General features: G+C 41.8%; 1 pseudogene; it reads left to right on the forward strand.

The window, feature by feature from the left end:
* The first annotated feature begins 1,193 nt into the window (after positions 1-1,193).
* LOC147605823 (uncharacterized) lies at positions 1,194-3,141 on the forward strand (annotated as a pseudogene).
* Positions 3,142-23,551: the final 20,410 nt, after the last annotated feature.

Genomic DNA, 23,551 nt, shown 5'->3' on the forward strand with positions numbered 1-23,551 from the left:
AAGGACTCATTGCACCCAATTTCCCTGAGAAGAAGAAAAAGTCAACTGCACAAGTCAACCTAATTGCCAGTGAAGAAGATGTAGAAGACGACGATTTCTCTCCCAAGAAAGAGGGTAATTTCAAAAACTAAGATCTCTCAGACGATCAAGGTATGCCTAAACTTATGGGGAAAGCAAGTTTCACCTCATATGCTTTTAAAAACAAAAGGACAAATTAAGGGTAAAGAAGTAAATATATTGCATGATGATGGTAGCACACATGATTTTATTTTCGAAAAGCTTGTGCATGCTCTTAAATTGAATGCTATTCCTTCAAAGTATAAAATTAAAATTTCTTTTCAAGGAACAAAGTATAATTACACAAAAGAAGTAAAAGATATTGTTTTATTTAATGCACCATATTCTCAACCCCATACTTTTCTAGTTGCACCTTTGTATTCATATAATTTTATTCTAGGAATGCCATGGAGACATGATCATAACCCTCATATTGATTATGATGCACATGTCATATTGTTTGTATTTAATGGTGAGAATGTATGCTTAAAAGGATTAAGGGAATCTAGTGAATGTGCACTCCTTAGCTATACCTAAGCTAAGCGAGCCATAAGAAAAAAGGAAAAATACATGGAATGAGAGCTGTATACAACTAACACTACTGATAGTAGGGAAAAGACTAGTTGCCGGTTAAACAATGCTATTATATTGGCTTAAGAGCATGGTCTCCTCTAATGTACTCTGTATTTAGCAAATTTTCTAACCGGTATTATACTAGTTGAATACTAGTATGATACCGGGTAAAGACTAGAAGGAGAACTTGGGGTGGCCATATGATACCAGTGTTTTGTACCGGTATGATACCGTTTGGAACATTAGCTCTATGTAACATGCATCAGATTAGCTTTGCTTTAGACAACACCAATTTTAAAACAACATGATACCGGTGTTAAACCAATAAGATACCAGTTGGTGAACCAGCTGCATACACCTAGGAACCTATAACTACAAACGAGTTTTAAACGAAATGTTTAAATTGCCACGATGGTTTTGTATTGCAGGTTGAACTATATTTGTTGTTTAAGGAGATGCATCCACATGCACTAGTTCATCAACAAGCTTTTGAGAAATTAAAGCCATACTTTGTGCGAAAGCTTAAGGATCAATACACTTGTTGCTGCATAACACATGTTCAGATGTCATTCTTAAAATATGCCTTGAACCAGATTAGAGGATATAATTTTGGGTTGCATGGCAAAGCATGTCAATATGATTGTGTCCTTTGTAATGTGGGTTCTGAGCCAAGTGGGTGCAAGGCTGCAGACAAGTCCTACAAGAGCATCACAAGCGCATGGGAGTCCATCCTATGTCCCAAAGCTGAAGGTACTATTTTCCATTCTTTGAAGTGTCTGATGGGGAGTTGCAATGTGTGTGGGCCTTGAAACATAGCAGTTTGTCTAGCTAAATCTGCATATGTTGGTCGACTTGTCACCATGAAAATCTTTCAAGACATAGACTATGGAACCACTGATGATGGCAAGACAAAGGAGAGGAAAGAGTTAATACACAAGGAAATGTCATGCAAGAGGCACTGAATCAAATGTTCAATGACCAGCTCGGAAAGTTTATCAAACATAATGTTGTGTACAAGTGGCAAGCTGAGCAATACAAAGAATGCTTGTCCAATTTTCTCGAAGATGTGGTAATATCTGTTGTAGACTTTGCTGAGAATTACTCTTTTAAGGAGCAAAATGAGATACAGTCAATGCACTGGTATTCAAGCCAAGTGTCCATATTTGTGCATATTACATACTTTCACATTACAGGTGACATCCACAAAATGATACACTTTTATATCTCTGATGATAAGAAGCATGATACCCTTTTTGTGCAACATTGTTTCATGCTACATTATAATTGGGTATTCCCCTATTACATCATTGGGTTTGGTCTAATGGTGCTTTGTCTCAATTCAAAGCAAAAATTCCTTTCTACATTGTTTCCAGGTACACTGCCTTCACAGGTTTGCAAATGACTTGGAATTTCTTTGGCTCTGGTCATGGAAAGAGAGAGCACGATGGTGCAGGGCTGTGGTGAAGAGAGCACTAACTCATGAACAACTCAAGCCTAATGGTGCTAAGCTCCAATGTGGAGCTAATGTCGTAAAGTTTTTGCAAGAAATGCTCACACTAAAGCCGAGTCCACATATGAATCACAAGCTCGGTACGTTAGTAGAGTCTTTTGGGAGATAAAGTTGGGTGATATAGATAGAGATGAGGCATAGAATGTCAAGGCTGTAAACAAACACAAGATCCCTACATTCAGTATCTGCATACTCTTAGCACGATCCAACAGCATTGAGGGTGCATCGGTTATCATGTTATTGTAGTAATTTTATGGAATACTTAAGGCATAGGTATAGCAATCAGTCTCATATTTGTTAAATTTGCAGTAATGTGATGAGCTATGGTGGATCAAATGCTAGAATCAACATCATTAGAAAAGAGATTAGATGATAATTAAGATGTGATTAGTGAGTAATTAATTGATAGCTTAATGTAGGCATGGATAATCAAAAACCAACAAATTCTCATTAGGCCAATGCCTCAATTTATAGGGTTTACATCTAAGCATCTAATCCCACTGATCTCTCCTTGATTCACTCCACCTCTTTTGCTTGATTCTCTCCACCTCTCTTCCCAGAATATCTCCACACCTCCTAAATTTCCTCATGCTACCCTTTATTCTCTCCCAGTAGATACTTCTCACCTTTTCACAGCTTCTCTCACATTTACAGATTCTCTTTTACATCCTCTTGCTAAGGGCTTGTTCCCGCACACACCCTATTTACTTGTATATTTCAACAATATTCATAGCTAAGACTATATTGCCCTTGAACCATTGGTAGATGATGGCACTGAAGAAGAAAATGTTGACATTGATGTTAACATTGTAAACATTGAGGAGGCCACCTACGAAGATCACTATGATACCCTTAGTGATGTCCTTCTTGTAGGAGACAATTTCACAGTGGACAGCTTAAAAAGAAAATCCAGAGAATGCGAACTTCTACATTTTGAAATGCACAAAGGAGAAAGAGCTCTGCAAGAGACCTACAAAGGACAGATGGGGGAATACCATTGAACGAGGTTGTTTTACTGTGAAAGGATTCTTCTATGCACCTAAAGACGAGAAAACCTATGAGTTGTGGGATTACAAGTTAGAGGCCTTGATAGTGATGCACTTGTACGAGCAATCAAATTTCCAATGGACCCACACCTAGTTACCAAAAATATGTTTGTCCTATCCCCTAAGGTACATGAAGCTATGTACAATAGTATGCCATTCAATTTTTAGCATACTTGTTAGATACAAAGCTGTGTAAAACAGTATGCCATCCAATTGTGTGCATACTTGACATGTTTCTATCTGTGCTCATGAGATTTAATGCTCGAGGACTATGTATTATGTAGCTTCGATGATTCAATTCTCGTGAATATGTATTATGTAGCTTCGATGATCTAATTCTCGTGAATATTTGATTGGATGCACGTAAACCTTGTCAGAATGAAGATTTTTATAATTTGAGGTAGTTATGTATAAAAGCTTTAATGATTCATTTGCCAAAAAGAATTTCGTGCCCATGGGGGTTTGTTTTTAAAAAAACGTCCCTTTTCAACTCATTATTCTGAAAAAATACAGAGAACACTTGCTTTGCAAATGAGAAAATTAATCCTGAATTGGGGATTCCAATTAATACAACATTGACACATGGAGACACTCAAGTACTCAATAACAGTAGTAGAAATGACACACAAAGAAGAAGAAGAAGAAGACTTAAAAGAATACTTCAAGTCTAATTTATACATACATTTGGTTTTGTTAATCATATACCATACTTTACAATTGATCTGCGTTGGGAGGAAGTGGGCTTGATGAGGAGGTGGGCTTCATCTTCTTCAGTGGTCTTCCTTCTTCTTTGTCGTCTTCTTGAACTTCATCTACTGGGAGATCTATTCTTGGTAGTTGCACCTCAAGAGACAACAGTTCTGGAGGAACACACTGGCTCTTTCTTGTCCTCATTAGATATCTTTTGCCATAAGGAGGCAATGAGTCTAGTTCATTTATTCCTGCCGGCGGCAAGAGCCTGGGCTATGTATGCAGGTAGTAGGAGCATCTTAGCACTTGACATCCATGCCTCTAACCAAACACCTGCAATGCAAACTATTTCTCCACCAACACCACTTTCTTAGCATTCAATGGCACATCATATCCACCACAAAACCTAGAGAGTACTTTCAATGCAAATAAAGAAAATCTTGCATTGTCTTTTGAGAACTCTTTATGAAATATAGTGATCTGCGCATCAAAATTGTAAGCATCATGATTCAAGTCAACTTATTATCAATTATAAGCAAGTGTCATAAAATGTATGCACCTTTTGATGATTCAAATGTCTTATATATTTAGCGAGACTAGCATCCTTTTGATGACTTGTTGATTTTGAACTGCTAGCACTGGATGATCTTGAGCCTCCTACTCTCTTCACGAAATCATCATCATATACAAAAACCTGCAAGTAATGTAATACGTTTAATCGATAAAATGCACGTAAAATGAATACTAATAGCTTAAAAAAATTTGGTACTGTTACCTGTTGATTTTCATCACCTTCAAGCATTTTACTTATCCACAAAGGAAACGTAGACTTATTGTCTTTATGTCTGATAGCTGATATATATTTGCCCATATCTGCTAAACTAAGACGGTCTTCAATTATTGCAGCCTCCTCCTCAGAAAGTAATTGGCTTTCATATGCCCTAGCCTCATTAAACATGTCCCTTAATATATCCTTGCCAGGTAGATACTTGAAGTCTTGGACTGCAAAATCAACTAGGAGGTGTTTGTCAACTCCTTGCTCTACCCACCCCATGTCTGCTTCACTATAATTTGCTAAAGCAGCCAAGCAATAGTATTCACAAATATTAAAATGATGCATAATGTCTGTTAATAATACATAATCACATTGGTCTGCCATAGTAAAGCTTCAAGCATTTTACTTGTCCACAAAGGAATCGTAGACGTATTGTCTTCATGTCCGATAGTAGCTACTATATATTTGCCCATATCTGCTATATATAAAATACCTATTGATTTTCATCACCTTCAAACATTTTACTTGTCCACAAAGAGATCAAAGACTTACTATCTTTGCCCATATATGCCAAAACCAAGACGGTCTGCAATTATTGCAACCTCCTCATAAGGCAATTGGCTTTCATATGCCCTAGCTTCATTGAACATGTCCCTTAATATATCCTTGCTAGGCACATACTCAGAGTCCTGGACTATAGAATCACCTAGGAGGTGTTTGTCAACTCCTTGCTCTACCTACCCCATGTCTGCTTCACTATAATTTGCTAAATCAACCAAGCAATCGTCTTCACGAATATTAAAATGATGCATAATGTATGTTAATAATACATAATCACATTGGTCTGCCATAGTAAATCTAGGCAAAGAAGGAAGTGACAAGTCCCCCTGTTCGTTCTCATTAGGTGGACTGGCTTCCAATGGGATTATAATCATGGGTGCTGCTGCATCAACACACTGACAAGGGATGTACTAGTGGGAAACGTTTCCTTTTCGGCCTCTGCCCTCTCCTCTATTGGATCGCTAGCCACCTCTTCTTCAACAACATCATCCTCGATTGGCACTTGACTGCTTGGTAAATCCGTTGTCTGGGGCTCAAAGTCTTCAGTAAAGGAGATGCAGAAAACAAAGAAATCCATAACTATATTGGAGAAGGCAACACTTCTTTAAGTGTAATGGGCATTTCTCCTCTACTCTATTGCCGCGCAGCTAGGGATATTTTTAAGACAGTGGTTGAGCCTTCTTTTCATGACTTTGTCTGTTGCAAAATTAGATAGATGAACATATCGTTCACCATCAGACATCACGATGTTGCCAGAAACTATATGTTCATAATCCTGTTCCCGGTCGACGAGAACAATCCTAGAAATCTTGATAATGTTCTCAACAAAAAAAATGCATTGAACTTTACAAACAATTCAGGAGCACGATGGAAATACATGTGCATTGTATAGGAACATATACAACTTTTCTGCGCAAGACTCTTCCACCTCGTCTCACCAGATTCCAAGAGAATGTCCAACTGAGGAGCTAAAATGCCTAAAGAAACATTTTAGTCGATTAGGAAAAGCACGCTTAATATACAAGGGGTCAATACCAAATCAATAAGGGGCTTAGGCACCATAAAATAAAAGGATATGAAATGGGTCAGTATCAAGCGATTAGGGGCTTAGGCGATGCCTACGTGCTCGCTAGCGCTTGGTACTGACCCCTTCTGTATAAAAGGATAGACATGGGAGTAAACACGAGGCCATATGGATCATGGGGTCAGTACCAACAAGTGGTAGGGGATTATGCAATGTCCCACAAGCCCCTTGCTGCTTCGTACTGACCCAGATAACAAAATAGAAGATCCAAAACAAAACAAAACTAAGAGGGTCAATATCAAGCAATTAGGCTTTTACACGATGCCTATGAGTTCCCTACCGCTTGGTATTGACCCCTTGTGTATAAAAGGAGAGACATGGGGGTAAATATGAGGCCATATGGATCATGAGTTCAGTACCAAGCGGTAGGGGGCTTACGCGATGTCCACAAGCCCCCGCTTTGTATTGACCCAGATAACAAAATTAAAGAAAAGGGGGTCAATAAGAACAAGCTATGCGGCACTACAAGGATACCTGCTTTGGCGATGGTGATGCCAATGGCGGTAGGGGAGCTCGTCGGCACCACGGCAATGGCAAGGCATAGGTTAGACGATGGCAATGGCGATGCAGAGGGATGACACGAAGGGCAGAGAGCTCAATGCTAAGGGTTTAGGATGGCAGAAAGCTCGATGTCCCCAAGGAGATTCGAGCCATTTTAGACCCACGTGGTGGTCTTAGAACCACGCATGTGGTGTGTCCTATTCATAAGTGGCATTATATGGTCTCACGCATTTATAAGCCATTTTATCCTTCATATAAGGCCACCAAAAAATTGAAGGGTGAATGTTTCAAAATCCTCTTGTGTAATGCCTAGGGAAAAAACGGCATAATAGAACTAACCCTTCAAATTAAAGTTTCATCCCATGCCTTCAAAAATGAGCATGCATCACAGTTTAGCAGGCTATGGTTCATTAAAACATCATAACATTTTTTGTTTCTGTAAGCTTGTTGGAGAGGAGTAGAATTTTTTTCTTTCTGTAAGGTTGTTGGAGAGGAGTAGAATTTGTTTGTTTCTGTAAGGTTGTGTTGTGTTGTGTTGTGTGTGTGTGTGTGTGTGTTAAGAATGAATATTGTGAGCATTGAATTAGAGAGAGAGAGATAGAGAGAAAAGCATGCCTACAAATTTGATTAAAAGCCTCAGTTTTCTTATGGAGATAGAAGAAGAAGAAGGGGAGATGGTGCTCATGGGGTCAATACCAAGCGGCACAAGTGTCATTGGCATCCTTAATACTGATCCCTTTTGAGATTATTTTTCTCAAGGGGAAGTACCAAACAACAAGCGATAGGAGGCTCGTGGGTATCATGCTAGCCCCATATCGCTTGGTACTGACTCCCCTTGAGATCGTTGCTCACAGGGCCAGTACCAAGCGACACGAGTCTTGTTGGTATCCTGCATGCCCCATATCACTTGGTACTGACCCCTTTTGCGATCATTTTTCTCATGAGGTCAGTACCAAGAGACAAGAGTCTCATTTGCACGCACGATTTCGCTTGGTATTGTCCCCCTAGCGGTCACCTTGCTCATTGGGTCAGTACCAAGCAATAGGTGGCTCGTGGGCATCGCGCTGGCCCTATATTCCTTGGTACTAACTTCCCTTGGGGCACGTTGCTCTCACGGGGTCAATACCAAGTCTCGTTGGCATCCTTCAGGCCCCATTTTGCTTGGTATTGACCCCTTGCGATCGTTTTGCTCACGGGGTCAGTACCAATCGATAGGAGGTTTGTTGGCATCCTGTTTGCCCCATGTTGTGAGGCACTGACGACCTTTTGTGGTATTTTTGCTAATGGGGTCAACACCAAGCGATATACGACTTGTGACATCTTGCAGGCCCCATTTCACTTGGTATTAGCCCCTTGCTTCATTTTGCTCACGAGGTCAGTACACCAAGCGATATGAGGCTCGTTGGCATCTTGCTGGTGGTACTAACTCCCCTTTGTGTCATGTTGCTCATGGACTGTACTATAAGATCTTGCTAGTGTGGGTCAGTACAAAGTTGTAAGCAAGCATCCCGCTCGTCCGTTTTCGCTTGGTACTGACTCCCAACAATTTTTTGATTGTGATGAGTTTATTTATCAGATGGCGCATACCAAGTAAACTTTTCAAAGGGTAGATACAAGCAAAAGGCCTACAGAGTCGCTTCAGGTGTGTAAGACCTAACCACTATCCCTAGTGCTGGCCACTTATATTTTCTTGTTCTTGTTGTTGAAGAAGCTTCTTCGGATGTGACCTTGCACCAACTAGTAAAGAGGAAGAAGAAGAAGAGAAAGATTGATGTTCTGATGCCCTCAAGGGGTGTGCACTCAAAAGAAGATGTTCTGCTGCTGCTTGAGAAATCAGCAAAAACTACAGTATCTGGGTTTATAGAGGGTGAGAACAGAGAATTCAGAGTTAGAGATGATGAGCAAGCATCATGTGAGAATGAGAACAAAGTTACTATATTGGGCTAAAAGAAGCCAAAGATTTAGTTTGTCGAACCTCAAAACCTAAAGGGTGCAAGTTACGCTTGTAGCCATCTGTAAAATAGAACACTCCTCTTTTTTACTCCGATGATCTCCCATGATTAATATATTTCAAGTTTCATTTCGCTAGTATCCCTCTATAGTCCTCAACATTAATATATTTCAAGTTTCATTTCGCTAGTATCCCTCTATCCCTCTATAGTCCTCTTTCAAGTTTCAACATAGACATGGATACAAGAAGGAAATAACGTATCAATAGAATTGATAAGATTTCGTGGTTCTCATGCTAGATCATTGTGTGGAGGAGAGAGACTCACAAAATACAAGAAAATATCTTGCTTATTAAGTTGCTCAAAACAACTAGGCTTCTTGCTCCATACAAAATGCCTTCTAGCTCTACCTTTAAATAGATGAGCTAGTGGACCTTAAGTCCCTTCACACAGACACCCTTCTCCTCCCCTTTTACATAACCTTAGTCTCTTAATACCCTCCCTCAATACCAACTATGAAAAAAATTGGAATAGGTGGTATTGGACATAGGATGCCTTTATAACAATAGGCGTACAAGGTTAGGAATATAGGTGTGATTACATTGAGATTTAAAACAATTTCTCAGTGGAGTTAGAGGCTGATACAAAGTTAGCCTCTGACTCTTTGTTAGGACATTTAGAAGTGATATGTCCCGTTTGTTTACACTTGTTACATTTCATTTTGTTGGGATATTTGATCCAACTATTACTTGCCAAATGACCCACCTTTTTGCAATGGGGGCACATCTTACTTTGATCACTTGTTCGACAAAGCTTGTTCGATATTCAATGAAGTGGTTGCATTTGAAGATTTAGCTCCTCCCTTTGGCCTCTTTTCTTCATCAAGACAAGATTGAATGACTCCTTCAAGGGTGGGATTAGGTATGTTCTTCAGGGTGGTGACTAAGGTGGGGTATACCTTCTTGACTGCTTTTAGCAAAACAGCCACTGCATCATCTTCATCCATTCTCGCATTCACTGATGCAAGTTGAGCCATAAGGCCCTTCAAGTGAGCCTTCAAGTGAGAGATGAAGGCTCCAATGCCATCTCCCTCTTTGAGTTCCAAGCTGAAAAATTCAATTTTAAGTGAGATCTTGGAATTCTTACCACCACAAGCTCCATAGAGCTTATCAAGCTCATCCCATTTCTCCTTTGCAGCCAGAAGCTGGTCCACATGGTGAATGAGAGCCTCATCAAGATGAAGCATGATGATGGCTTGTGCCCTCTCATCATCTTCAATATCTTCAGCCTTAGTTCGATCAATAACCTTAGTGCCGGAGATGAATGGCCAAAAGCCTTTGGACATCATCTTGTACTTGTGACAGGGACTTGCCAAGTGTGGAAGCCCTCTCCTGAGAACTTCTTAATTTGGGTGTTGTCCTTTGACATTGGGTATTGAAGGAGATTACTAGAGAGTATTGAAGGGCTGATTTATGAAGAGGAAAAAACCATAAATTTTTGATATTTTGGCTTAAGTAGAAAGAGAAAGGCTTATGAGAGTGCAACAACCCTTAATCAAGCCAAGGATGTTGCATAAAAAAGGAGATTAAGATGGTTAAGCTTATGGTTTAGCACTTAGGGTTTGTGCCCAACCACTAATTCTGATGGGGAGAGCTTCATTAGTGTCAATAAACACTTTATTTGGTGATTAGGATCACCATTAGTGTTTATGAAGAAGAGCATCCTTAATGTAAATGACCTCCTCCTTTGATGGTTAAGACCACCTTAGTGTTAAGCAACACTTTAGTTGATGATTAATATCACCATTAGTGTGTATAAAACACAATTAGTGCTAAAAAGCACATTTTTAGTATCAAATGACACTTATTTTGATGATTAACTCACCATTAGTGTGTAATAACACTATTAGTGTTTAAGAACACTTTTTCTTTGTTGGATTAACAGAGTAATTAGTGTTAAACAACACAATTAGTGCTTAGAAGCACACTTAATCACTTTGAAAGCTTAAAAATTGATGTTGATGTTGAAGCTTGACGGGCATGAGATTTATGAATATCTCATGTGGTTGGAATCTCTTCAAAATCAAGAGAAAAACTCAACAACAAACATTTACTTCATCACTTGATTGATTAGAGCAAAGGAGGTGATGATATGAGCAAGAAAAAACACCAAAATGAAGCTTTAATGGAAGCTTGAAGGTGAAGAAGAAGGGGCGCCTGGTCTTTTGCTTCCAGTCGGCGCATCCGTGGTGGACAGTTGAAGCTCAAACTTGAGCTGTGGGGTCTCCACTCAATGGGCTACCATAGCCCTCAAAACACTTTGGAAAATGGTGTTTTGAGGGCTACCATAGCCCACTACACGCTTGGAATTTCTGTACGGCCAGCGCTACTCAGAAAACTGACGTCGGGCTGTAGGAGGAATGCTGCGGAGAATGAGTGATGATTGCAACAATTGACTGTATGAATTAGTTCGCCGGCAGCTCCTCTACATCTCCCATGTTGAAGTCTTAGAGAGATTTTGCCTCTACCGGCTGTTGGAAGGCCTCCAATGGAAGAGGGTTGAGCTCCACACATGAAAAGATAAGAAAAAATGGAGATATTTGACCTATTCTACACCACAAGTGGTTGAAATCAACCAAGCTCTAGATACCATGTTGAGAAAACGTGGTGCTCATGCTAGATCAAGTGTGTGGAGAGGAGAGACTCAAAAAGTACAAGAACAAACTCTTGCTTATTAAGTTGTTTATGAATACAACTAGGCCTTGCTCACATACAAAATGCCTCATGGCCTCACCTTTAAATAGGTGAACAAGTGGACCTCAAGTCCATTCACACTCACACCCTTCTCTCACCCTTCTACATAACCTTAGTCCCTCAATATAGAAGGACATGTGCCTTGTATGCATAATGAGGATTGGGATGGTCATAGTGATTGCACTTAACACAAGGCATTTTGTTTCTCACTTTGAGAGGCATTAAGGATGTGTGGTTTTGAAGGTTTTCTTCCTCTCTTACAGATGTTGGTTGTAAGGTTTTAAGCAAGGCTGCATAAAATTCTGGGAATGTTAATTCCAAGATCGATCTTTCTTTTGCCATTGCTTCACTTGGTTTAGATGAGGAACTGCTCGTAGCATGATCATCTTCTAGTATGTTGTCATCTAAACGTATTGCTTCTTTACAACATTGATCGAATGTTTCCAAATTGGAAACAATGATCAAGTTGTGTAAGTTGTCATTCTTCAAGCCCATCATGAAACATCTCCTCAATTGAACGTCGTTTAATTTTTCCCATGACTCACAATGTGAGTCCAAGAGATTTATCCGAAGGATAAAATCTCTAAAGGACTCATTTGGTTGACGCTCAATCGAATAGAGTTTTGTTGTTACACTCCATCGATCACCTTGTCTAGAAAAGCCTTGTATAAAGGCTGATTTCAAGGATTTGAAGTTGGTCTTGATTGCAAGCATCAATCGAATAGAGTTCTGTTGTTGCACTCCATCGATCACCTTGTCTAGAAAAGCCCTATATAAAGGCCGATTTCAAGGTTTTGAAGTTGGTCTTGATCGCAAGCATCAATGTGATGAACCAACGACTAGCTTTTCCTTCTAAGCATAAGTTCAATGCATGTACCTTAGTGGGGCAGTTGGGATTTCCAAAGGCTTCACATCTCTATTCAAACATTTGAATGAATTGAACAGGGTCTATTGTTCCATCATATTTGCCCATAGTTTTGGAAATTCGTACGGCCGTATTTCTGTATGAATCACTGAGGCCGTATGTGAGTGTTCTTGTTGGAAGAGATTCAGTGAGTCCTTGGGCCACCCCCTTCCTAGAATAGTCAGTATGTCCAAGGTGTGGGCATCTAGGAAAGGGTTGGTACTTATAGGATTTGCAGGAATGTTAGGCAAGGGACCAAAGCCCGGTGGGATCGAAGTCATAGGGGGTGTAAAACTTGATGACACGCTTGTTATAAGCATGGCCAATGGCATGGGGAGGTGAATTGGCGGCATAGATCTCAATGGCTCGAAGATGAAAGCCATTGGGTTTAGTCCGTGTGATCCCTGGCACTCCCTCTATCGTGGCCATGTCGAAGTGCCTAAATGCTCCTTAATGAGCAATTATAGGTTTTTTTTGGGTTTTGTTTTGTTTTGTTTTTTGCTTTTTATACTTTCCCACATCCCGTACAGCCTCAAGAGGCTTGGTGTACTCTTCGTTAGATCAAACGGGTGTCTGTTTGCACTCTAGGCCGTATTCGTACGGAAATTCGTACGGCCGTATTTCTGTATGAATCACTGTGCGCTTTTGCCGCACAGGTCGTAGCTGGGGACTTACCGGACACCATATGCGAGCCACGGATGGCTACAAGCATACAACCAGGGAAGGAAGCTCAAACAGAATGCCAAAGGGTGTGTCATTCACCGCTCAACCGTCGCCTTGAAGGATTCCCGCGTCGCAGCCGTGAAGGAGGAGCCGCCGTCTCGCCGCTCTACCGCCTCTCCGCCGTCGTGCCGCTACACAGTGCTCGATCGCTCTCTCACTCTCTCTCTCTCTCGCACACGCAGGAGAAGGAAACCAAAGAGATAAGGCAAGAGCACTCTTGTATTCACAACACATGAGAATGAGGATTTTAGGGTTACATTTGACTCATATAGGTGACTTGGCCGTTCACACTTGGGCGCCCATACATGGCCGGCCGACCCTAACCCTTATCCTACTGATATCCAAGGTGCGCCTCTCATCGGCGATCACCCAATCCCTTCATCCTTAACATATGGTGCCGACAAGCCCGGCCCATGGCTCAGAATATTTAAATTAATGACGTAAAATATAGTACGTCGCCATGTCCGCCATGGGTTAACATGCCCCCCTTCCTGATGTAGATTCCGTCCTCGGAAGCTATGGTATGGTAAGCTCGAGAGGGTGTTGTGGTAGACCGTCTGCAAAACAGGGAAGTAGAGTGAAGGTATGCTGGAATTCAAAAGATATAAAGTGTATAAATTCAAGCATGTTAGACCACAATGGATGTTGCTAGGAGAACTTAGTTTAAGGGTCACATGAGTGAGCTAGTGTAGCAAATTAATAGGAGTTTAAAATTATTGAAAGGAATTCAAGAGTTAGCAAGGTGTTAAAGGTTAATCAAGGTTTATAACTGGCCTAAGTCAAGGAAAATAACCAAGCTTAATAAATAAACAGATGACCACACTGTGTCTACTCTAAGAACAAGTTAATACCACGCATCTAGGGACACAAGAAACATCAGAGTTACAGGAGCCTTTTGCCTCTTTTTTTTTTTTTTAATGCACATGACAATTTTTACACACAATGGCGACCTTCCTAAGGCAAAACTAACATCGATCCTGGTACCATGTTTAACACAAGGCATTATCCAGGAATCTATTAGCTCACTTTAGGCAAGGCTACCCCCTACCAACCAAGGCATCGGTCTGGAGTAGAATACTCCTCGCCTACCAAGTATCAATAAGGCGATAGGCTAACATTAAACAACATTAAGACTTGTATTGCCATTTATTGTAGGCTTTTTTTTTAAATCTATTTCTTTTGATCTTTGCTCCTGAACTATTATTTGTCTTGCATCCTTTCGACAAAGGGGTAATAGCTATGTCCTAGAGGTCAACACACACATGGCCAGGTGTCAAACATTAAGATGGTTTGACCCTAGACCTAAGACAATCGTATTCCAAGGTTAACTAAAGACATCATGCTGCCTAGGAATATTTCCAATAAAGTTAAGCTCATTAATGTTTTACACTAGCATGCAAGCAACTTCAAAAACTAAGTAGTACATTGACAATTTTCATGTGATCATGCATTATAGTTTATGCAATTGATTGAACAGTAAAAACGAAAGAGAGTGGGTATGGAAGAATTACACCTGTAATTGGAGATCTCCTTGATTTAACGAGACAGCTTGCAATTTGATGAGATATATTTTGATGAATGTTGCGGCAGTCTCAGGACTTGAAAGCGAACCCACCTCAAACTTTTCAACCTGTACAATCAACTAACAAGCACTATACCTCGAGAGGCACATCAGTGTGAAAATTTCAAGACTTGTTTAAGGAATCTAAACTAGAAAAAACTTGAAAACGCTAACCTACCTACCAGTCACCACACTACTACTGAGGATACGGTAAGAGGATGTTGTAGAGTCCTGGCTCTAGCCCTAAGGCTAAGCCTCTATCCGCATCATCCAAACAAATAAAGTCAACCTCAGTAGTGCCATGAGTTTCATCCGTCCATTCATCATTGTCAGATATTTCCTTTTCATTTTCCCATCCACATAAACTCATCAAAAATGTAACCATGCGAGGATAGTCATCTTGTGGAAAAGGAAAGTATTGGGCTATCGGGGATATGTCCTCTACGGAGTAGGGGTCAGTCATGGTCAATAGGCGAATTAGCCATTCTAATTCCTCAATATTTTCCTCTCTGGCTAGTACATCTATATGATCCCATTCAGTTTCAATTACAGGATAGCACATGTGGAATATCTGAGAAAGGTACAGATGATACCTCTCACCAAAGGTAGGAGTGGATGAAGTGTATGATGATCGGGCATCTGCCATATCTGCAAACACAGATATAGCATCAGTAGGTTTATGACAGGACAATCTAGTTCTTGATTATATACGGATATTTCTCTTGTTTTTGTGCTCTTGCTCTTTTTACTATTTTTTATTTTTCTTTTCTTTGTTTTTTTTTTTAAATGTATAAAGCTATATATATACATCCCCTTGAATTTGGCAATTACATGGTCAGGGGAGACGGTTAAGGAGGAAGCATTAGAATGTCAAGCGTGAGTACATGCTCCCCCTTTCCTTGGGCAGATCGTATTATTTGCAATGATGTTGCAGCCTCTTGGAACCAATTTGTCCAGCGGGTCATAGGTTGTGATGTGGGTAGATAGCTTTTTATGACCCTTGTGGCCACATCCAATTGCAGAGATGGTAATGTACGCTTCCATTGACGAATGGAGGAAATGGTTTTCGATGATACTATTACAAGGGGAGACGTAGACTCATCGGTTTTCTGTTGGGTGTTGACAAGAGTAGGTGTAGAGCATGTAGAAACTTCTATATGAGTGTGTGCCTGGCATGAGGAGCTAGAAGCTTCATGTGGCTCCCCCCTTCCTGAGCTAGGTGGTAATGATCGATATCGTTTGGGAATCCAAACTAACTCTGGAAGAAGTGGTGCGGAGCACTCTATTACCTTTTCCTTACCACGGTCTTGAATTGTCATTGGGGTGGCAACAATTGGTTTGCAAGGTTTTACAGGTGATGTAGAGGGATTCAACTTATGTTTAGGGACCCAAATCTGGTCATTTCCCTCGTAGTACCCTTGGGCTACTAATAATTTTTTAGGGATCCATCGCGATGTTACATTGCCCTTTCTCGGGTGGGTAGCTGCTTTCCTTTTACGAGGCTTCTTGGTGGCTGAACGAGATTGAGCAGGGGAAGTAGCTGTTAACGAAGCTTTAGGGACCCATTTGTATGTACTCTTTGGCATAGTAAGCGAAGCTTTAGGGACCACCGTGCCTGTTTCCACTCTTGGTGTTGAAGCGTTAGAGGGGTGGCCTACAATCGAAGATGGTTTTGCCACTGGACTTTGTGATTTTTCATTATCTAATATTTGAGTGGATGACTTAGGTGCGGGATTTTGAGCGGTCAGACCTGGTGTTGGTTCTTGCATTGTGACTTGTCTGGTTGCCCAATCGATATTGCACTTGGTGGCCATCATCCATTTGCGCCCTAAGATTACAGTCCCTTCCATGGTACCAACAGGCATAACCAAAAAGCTTTGAATTATGGTTCCCTTGTCATAAGCAACCGGAGTGTGCAGAATTCCTGAGACAGGGATTTTCTTCTTGTTGATTCCTTGAACTTGGATAGAACTCTTGGATAAAGGTGGTTTTCCCAGTTGACACCACACGCCATATGATAGCAAATTATGTTGAGCTCCTGTATCCAATATTGCATTATACAGGACCTCCCCGTAAGGACTCGGTAACTCAATTGGGTATCTTAGAGGTGGGTCAGATTCCAGTGCATCCTCCTCTGCTTACTCGAAAAATGCTTGCGTAATTCCCAAGTTGGCTTCTCGTTGTCGCCTAGCACGCTGTTGACGTTCTTTGGCTTCGACTCTTGCTTGTATCTTTTTAAGCTCAGCCTATTCTTTAGCTGCCTTCTTTTGATGGATTGCATGTAACTCCTCTTGGCTCAGGGGGTCATAGTATCTTTTGAATTTACTCCCATTAAGGAATCTAATGGTTTCAACTCCGTTGAGAGTCTCCACTCTAATGGTACCTTGCGGGGTAATTTCACATACTCTATACGGTCCCTTACCAGCATATTTGAGCTTCTTCTTTTCGTTTCGCACTCCATACATCAGGACTTTATCCCCAACCTTGATGTCCTTGTCCTTTAGATGGCGATCAAACCATTTTTTCCTCCTATCCTTCTCCACAAGGGCATTGTACACAGCCAATTGTCTTTCTTCATTTAGCCGCTCAAGGATATACAGACGCTCTGCTAAGGGATTACCATCCCAACCCTCTTGAGTAGCAACACGAAGACTAGGAATGACAAATTCCCACGGCATGACTGCTTCTTGGCCATATACCATTTTGAATGGTGTGCAATTAATAGCCACTTTGTACGCAGTACGATAGGCCCATAAAGCTGTCGTAAGCTTTAGATCCCAATCCGTGCGATGAGCTTCAACTGTCTTTGTCAAAATAGAGATTAAAGTCTTGTTGGTACTCTCGGCTTGGCCATTCGCTTGCGGATAGTAAGGAGTAGATTTATGATGGGATATCATGAAATTTGTTGTGAGCTCCTTAATCACTTCATTTATAAAATGCGTACCATTGTCGCTCACAAGTTCAAAAGGACAACCGAATCGTGTGATTATATTTTCAAAGAGGAACTTGGCTGTTGTCCTCGCATCTGCCTTACGTGTCGCTTTCGCTTCAGCCCATTTGGTCATATAGTCAGTGGCCACAATAATATAGTGAGATTGTGTGTTTCGGGCCGCTGGACTAATTGGACCTACAAAGTCTAAACCCCACTTTTCAAATGGTTGGTTTACTTTGATTGGATGTAGGGGCATCTGATCTTTCCTTTGGGGTTTCTTATATCGTTGGCATTCATCGCAACCCTTCACAAAGAGTGATGCATCTTGGAACATAGTGGGCCACCAATACCCTGATTGTAAGATCTTTCGCGCAGTTAAGTCTCCTGAGAAGTGACCACCGGCTACGCCCATATGTGCCTCTTGCAAAATGTATAGATACTCATCCTCTCAGGCACAACGCCTAAGAACGTCATCCTTTCCTCTTTTATAAAGAGTCCCGGCTATCAGGCAATAGGGTTCGCATTCTTTGATCAGCTTTCGAGCTAGATCTTTACGAAGCTCCTTGGGTGGAAAGCCATTAACCAAAAAGTTAACAATCTTCTCACTCCATTCAGGCATTGTCTCCACCATGAACAGGGAAGTGTCAGGTAAGTCATCATCAACCCCCGTAGGAGCCTCACCATTGGGTATGCGAGACAAATGATCAGCCATAATATGTTTTTTGCCAGGTCTCACGACAACAGTGAAATCAAACTCAAGAAGAATCAATAGCCATCGTGTGATTCTTCCTGTGGAGCATGGTTTGTTTACCAGATACAACAATGCTTGATGATCCACATAGAAAACAAACTTGGTGGCAAGGAGGTAATAACAAAATTTCCTTACTGCATATATCATTGCCAACCCTTCTCGCTCCGTAGTGGTGTAGTTCATCTCTGCATCATTCAACTGGCGACTGGCAAAGCTAATGGGGTAGTCTAGCTTGTGTTCTCCAGGTTGAGTCAACACACACCCAATAGCAAAGTTTGATGCATCAATATGCACATGGAAGAGTAAATCCCAGTTAGGCATTCTCAAGATTGGAGCACTCGCCAAGGCCTTCTTTAATAGCTCATAGGCACGGTCACATTCTTCGGTCCAAATAAACTCGATGAGAAGCTTATACAATGGTCGAGCTATCTCGGCGAAGAAGAGAATAAACCTTCGATAATAACCAATGTGGCCCATAAAGCGTTGGACTCCCTTGTAGTTGGTGGGTGGGGGTAATTCCAGAATGACCTTGATTTTACTCTCGTCAGTGGAAATCCCATTTTTGGACACTATATGTCCTAAGATAACTCCGTGTTTAACCCACAATTGGCATTTGAAAGGATTCAAGGAGATGCGATATAATCTACACCTTTCAAATATCTTTCGTAAACACATCAAGTGCTCGTCCCAAGAGGAATGAACACAAAGATCATCTAAGAAAGCTTCACAGAAGTCCCTTAGATATTCCTTAAAGGCCGTGTTTATCAATCGTTGGAATGTTGCAGGTGCATTGGTCAAGCCAAAAGCCATGACGCGAAAGGCAAACACTCCAAACTCCGTGATAAATGCTGTTTTAGCTTGGTCCTCGACTGCAATTGTGATCTGATTGTAACCCGAGTACCCATCTAAAAAGCTATATGCCTCCTTGCCTGCCACTCTTTCAAGCACATGTTCAGAATATGGCAAGGGGTAATGATCCCTTCTAGTGGCTGCATTAACCTTTTTGAGATCAACACACACTCTGAGTTTCCCATTCTTCTTTGGCACGATGACTATCGGAGAAACCCATTCTGAGTGCTCAATTGGGTATATGAATCCACATTTTACCAGCTTTTCAATTTCCTCTTGTACAATCTTTGCATACTTAGGATTCATTGGGTAGGGACGTTGCTGGACTGGTTTAGCAGTGCTAATCATTGGAATTGTGTGTTGCACCACCGAGGGTGGAACACCCTTCATATCATGATATGTCCAAGCAAATATGTCCTTGAATTCTTTAAGAAGCTTTGTAAGTGCAGCTTCTTCCGCCTTGGTGAGGTCTTGAGCAATAAAAACTGGTTTAGACTCCTCACCCGGATCTGCTAAGTCTATCTCCTTAACTACCGCAGGGCCATCGTAGACACCGCTACTCCCATTGGTAGGCGTTCGTTGGGCTTTTGTGTAGACTACTTTACGTTCCCCTGTGGTGAATGATTTGAAATGCTCGGGTGCGGGGTGTAAGTCTACTGGTTCTTATTGTGCCAGGCTTTTTTCTTTCAATTCCGCTTCCTTTTGTTGTTGAGCCAACTCTTGGTTTTGCCGCCTTCTTGCAGTACGACTTAGTTTCGGCTTCTCTTCGATTTCTAATTGGGCGACGTCATGAGGTTGCGGAATACACCACATGACACTTTGGAGGTATTGTCCCCAATTATCCGCTAACTTCCGATGAGCATCAATGGCTCCTACATAACTGAGCCATTCTGCAGTGGATCTCTCCTTATTTATTGCAGTTCGTACATTAGCTCGATAGTGTTGGCGCTTATGTCTCGTTTTCTTCTTACCAAGTTTTTGATTTGTGTTTCTATCAGATTCGGACTCACTTGGTCGATCTTCACTTTCGGATGAATTGCAGGAGGTCATTGTCCTAGGCCTTGAGCACCTTGCTTCCACATTTGGGTGAATATTTGATTCATTTTCCCCATCAGGCTCAGGGTCAGTTTCTTCTTGAGATTCATACTCAGAGTTGCATTGGTCAGAGTCTTCGCTACTTTCAGTGTCGGTGGAGTTTGCCACTTTCTCGCCATCAGGGGTCAAGTGCATAACACCTATCATGTTTATTGGCACTAACGGTGGCATATCTTGCCCCTCAGGTGTTACCCAACTTGTGCCTCTATTTCCCCAGGTGTCTATGGTTGCCGCTAGGTGTACCCAATCCACGTTATCCGACTCAGTCATACCCGGTAGGACATCCATGTAAGGAGAATCCTTCCCATCATCAGTCTCTTTTTTGCATGTATAGCAATACCTTAATGGGGCAGAATGAACAGTGGTATCCGATCGATTATCGATGATAACCTTGCTTCCTAAGGGATGTGCACGACCATTCTCAAGATCAACTCGAATGACAGAGTCCTGGAATTGTAGGTAGACATGGTTTTTCGACCAGTCATGTACCATTTGTGCTTCCCTCATGAAAGGACGTCCTAAGATCATTTGATATGACATAGGATGCTTGGAGAAATCCATTACAATGAAGGTATGTTTTACCTTGTATCCCAGGACCTTGATCTTGAGGTCCCTTAACATTCCAATAGGTTTAGCTATGGTTCCGTTTGCCATCTTAACCACTATGTTTGTGACTTCGAGGTGAGGTCTTCCCATAAATTCCCAACAGTTTTTAGTCACAATGCTCACGCCAGCACCACCATCAAGGATTCCCTTTAGAGTTAATCCCTTGGTAGTAATGGGGAGGGTGGCATTAGATTCGTCCCCTTCAAAGTACTGACCCAACTTGTTCACAGGTATTTCCACGACCGAATCTTCATCAAATTTGGGTTGTAGATCCCAATGCTCCCCTTCATCTTGAAGCGTGTCGGGTCTATCCATATTTGCAAATTGTGGTAACCCCGCCTTTAGTTCTCCATTGAGAAATGCCCGAAGAGCTAAGAATAGCTCAGGATCTCCATATAATTTGGATATGATCGTGGTTCTGATCTCAGAGGACATGAACTCCATTAGCTTAGACACATTCAACGGTACTTTTCGAGACATCGCCCCTTGACTAGGGACTGGTGAAGATGGAATCACTTCCTCTTCAATGGGGTCAGGCATTCCCTCACTAAACATTCTTTCCAGCAAGAAGGGTGTTTGCCCACTTCCGGATGTCCTATCCTCACTTTCTTCCCGAATGATACTCGGTATAGCTAACGGTTTATGGTTCCGGTGAGGCTGAACTTGCGTAGGAAACACTGTGTCTGGAATTTTGATTTTTCTCGGGTTTGGCTCCAGTTCTCTTTGTGTTTCTTCCACCAAACCCCTTAAGTGTTGCACTTGTTCAATCTCCTCAACTGGGTTCGGGTAAGTACCAATCTTTTTCTTGAGGATTTTTGGCCCACGTGGCTTGTCTTGGGGAGCCTCAGTCAGTTTGGGTGGTCGAGAGGGCATTAATTGACTTGGTTGTGGGGCCGAGGAAGTTTCCTTCTGTTTCCCCTTATTTTTGTACTCGCTTGATTCTCCTTCATTGAGCTCCCGAGTGGGTTCCTCCCTTAAGGTAGTGGCTTTGGTCCCCATGGTTTCTATTGAATCAGAATCGTCTTCAGGATCATTCATATACACGAGGTCGTCTCCTGTCCCTATGTTAGTCTCTGAACTGGGCTTGGAGCTCGTGGCATTAAGCGATCTCTTTCGCCGTGTTTTCTTTTTCTTTGCCTGAGCGATTGATGCAGTATCCCTCTCTTCAAGAATGTAGTTTTGATTTTGAAGCATTGACCGTGTAACTACATTCGCGGGTACAATGGGTGTGGTTCTTCGTGCTTGGTTGGTGACCTCAACCAAATTCAATGGCGTAATCTTGGGTGCATTAGGATTATGTGGACATTGAGCGATCAAATGATCTATGCCACAATGATTACATGTAAGTACCGGCATTCCCGATGTGCTCCCTTGATTTGGTTGCATCTGAGTAGCGATCTTTTGTAACCTATTAGGGCACTCCGCTACACGATGCGGTCCACCACACTCGTAACATTGAAGAGGTGGTCTCCTCGCCATGGTTTTAAGGTTTTGCCCTCTTGTGGCAAGAGCAGCCGCTTGATATACAGGCTTGACTTGCCCGAAATGATCCTCCATGTAGTACTGGGGAATCATTTCAAACGTATCAATCCCGTATGGAGCAGTGGGGTCTATCTCCTCTTCATAATCCCCACATGCACTATGTGACTCACAACCCATCTGGTTTATTGGGGTTATCCTTGGATGTGGAGGTTGTGGTCCTAGCACTGGCGGTGGTAACGGCACAGACTGGACTACATTCGGATTCCTTGGAACTATGTGCTGTGACGGTTGCTCGACAGGTTGTGCAGGCATTAGCGCGGGTACTTGAGGTGTGTTTGACCAGGCTAGTGGTGCCTGATTTGCCAACATTCGCTTAAGTACTAGGCAATCTTTAGATTGATGGCCATACTTACCACATGCATTGCAATTCCCATTGAATTTGACTCTGAATGTGGGACATTCACTCGTGCTATGTGGTCCTAAGCACACCGAACACCATTGTTGCTCTCTCCTTGGGTACATATGGCTATTCTGAGGAGCTCGATTACCCCTAAAGTGTTCTTGGAGAGCCTTAGTAAGATCAGTCACAGACATTTCAGATATCTTGGGCTCCTTGGCAATAGGTTTTACCGTCATTGGCTCGTGCCCAGATACTTGCGAACTAACGGATTTTGTTTCCGAAGACACCTTTTTACCTGCAATCATCAAGTTGTCTTCTAACTGGATTGCATTGGCAGTGACTGCTTCCCACGTTGTAAGACCTCTAATGACTAGGCCATTGTAAATGTCCTCGTGGCGCAATCCTCGGATGAATCTATCGAGGAGTTGGTTGTTATTGAAGCGTTCATCGGGAGTGCAGCGAGAATTTAGATGCTTCAATCGACTTATAAAGTCTCTCACTGACTCCCCTTCCTCACGTTCAGCTTTTTGGAGTTGAGATGCTACTCCCCAAAGCACACCCTCACGTATGTATTCTTTCAAGAACAATCTCTTGAGAGTGGGGTAGTGAGTGCGCTCTTCAACCCTTAAGGTTCGATACCAATCTCCGGCCTTCCCACTCAAGGTTAAGCCTAAGGCTTTACACTTATGCAGCTCATTGTGCTCTTCCAAGGAATCACACACGTGTTCAAAGACTTCAATGTGCTTCCT

The sequence above is a fragment of the Cibotium barometz genome, chromosome 58, assembly GCF_041138505.1.
Source record: "Cibotium barometz isolate CiBa-2024 chromosome 58, ASM4113850v1, whole genome shotgun sequence".
Classification (NCBI taxonomy): Eukaryota; Viridiplantae; Streptophyta; class Polypodiopsida; order Cyatheales; family Cibotiaceae; genus Cibotium; species Cibotium barometz.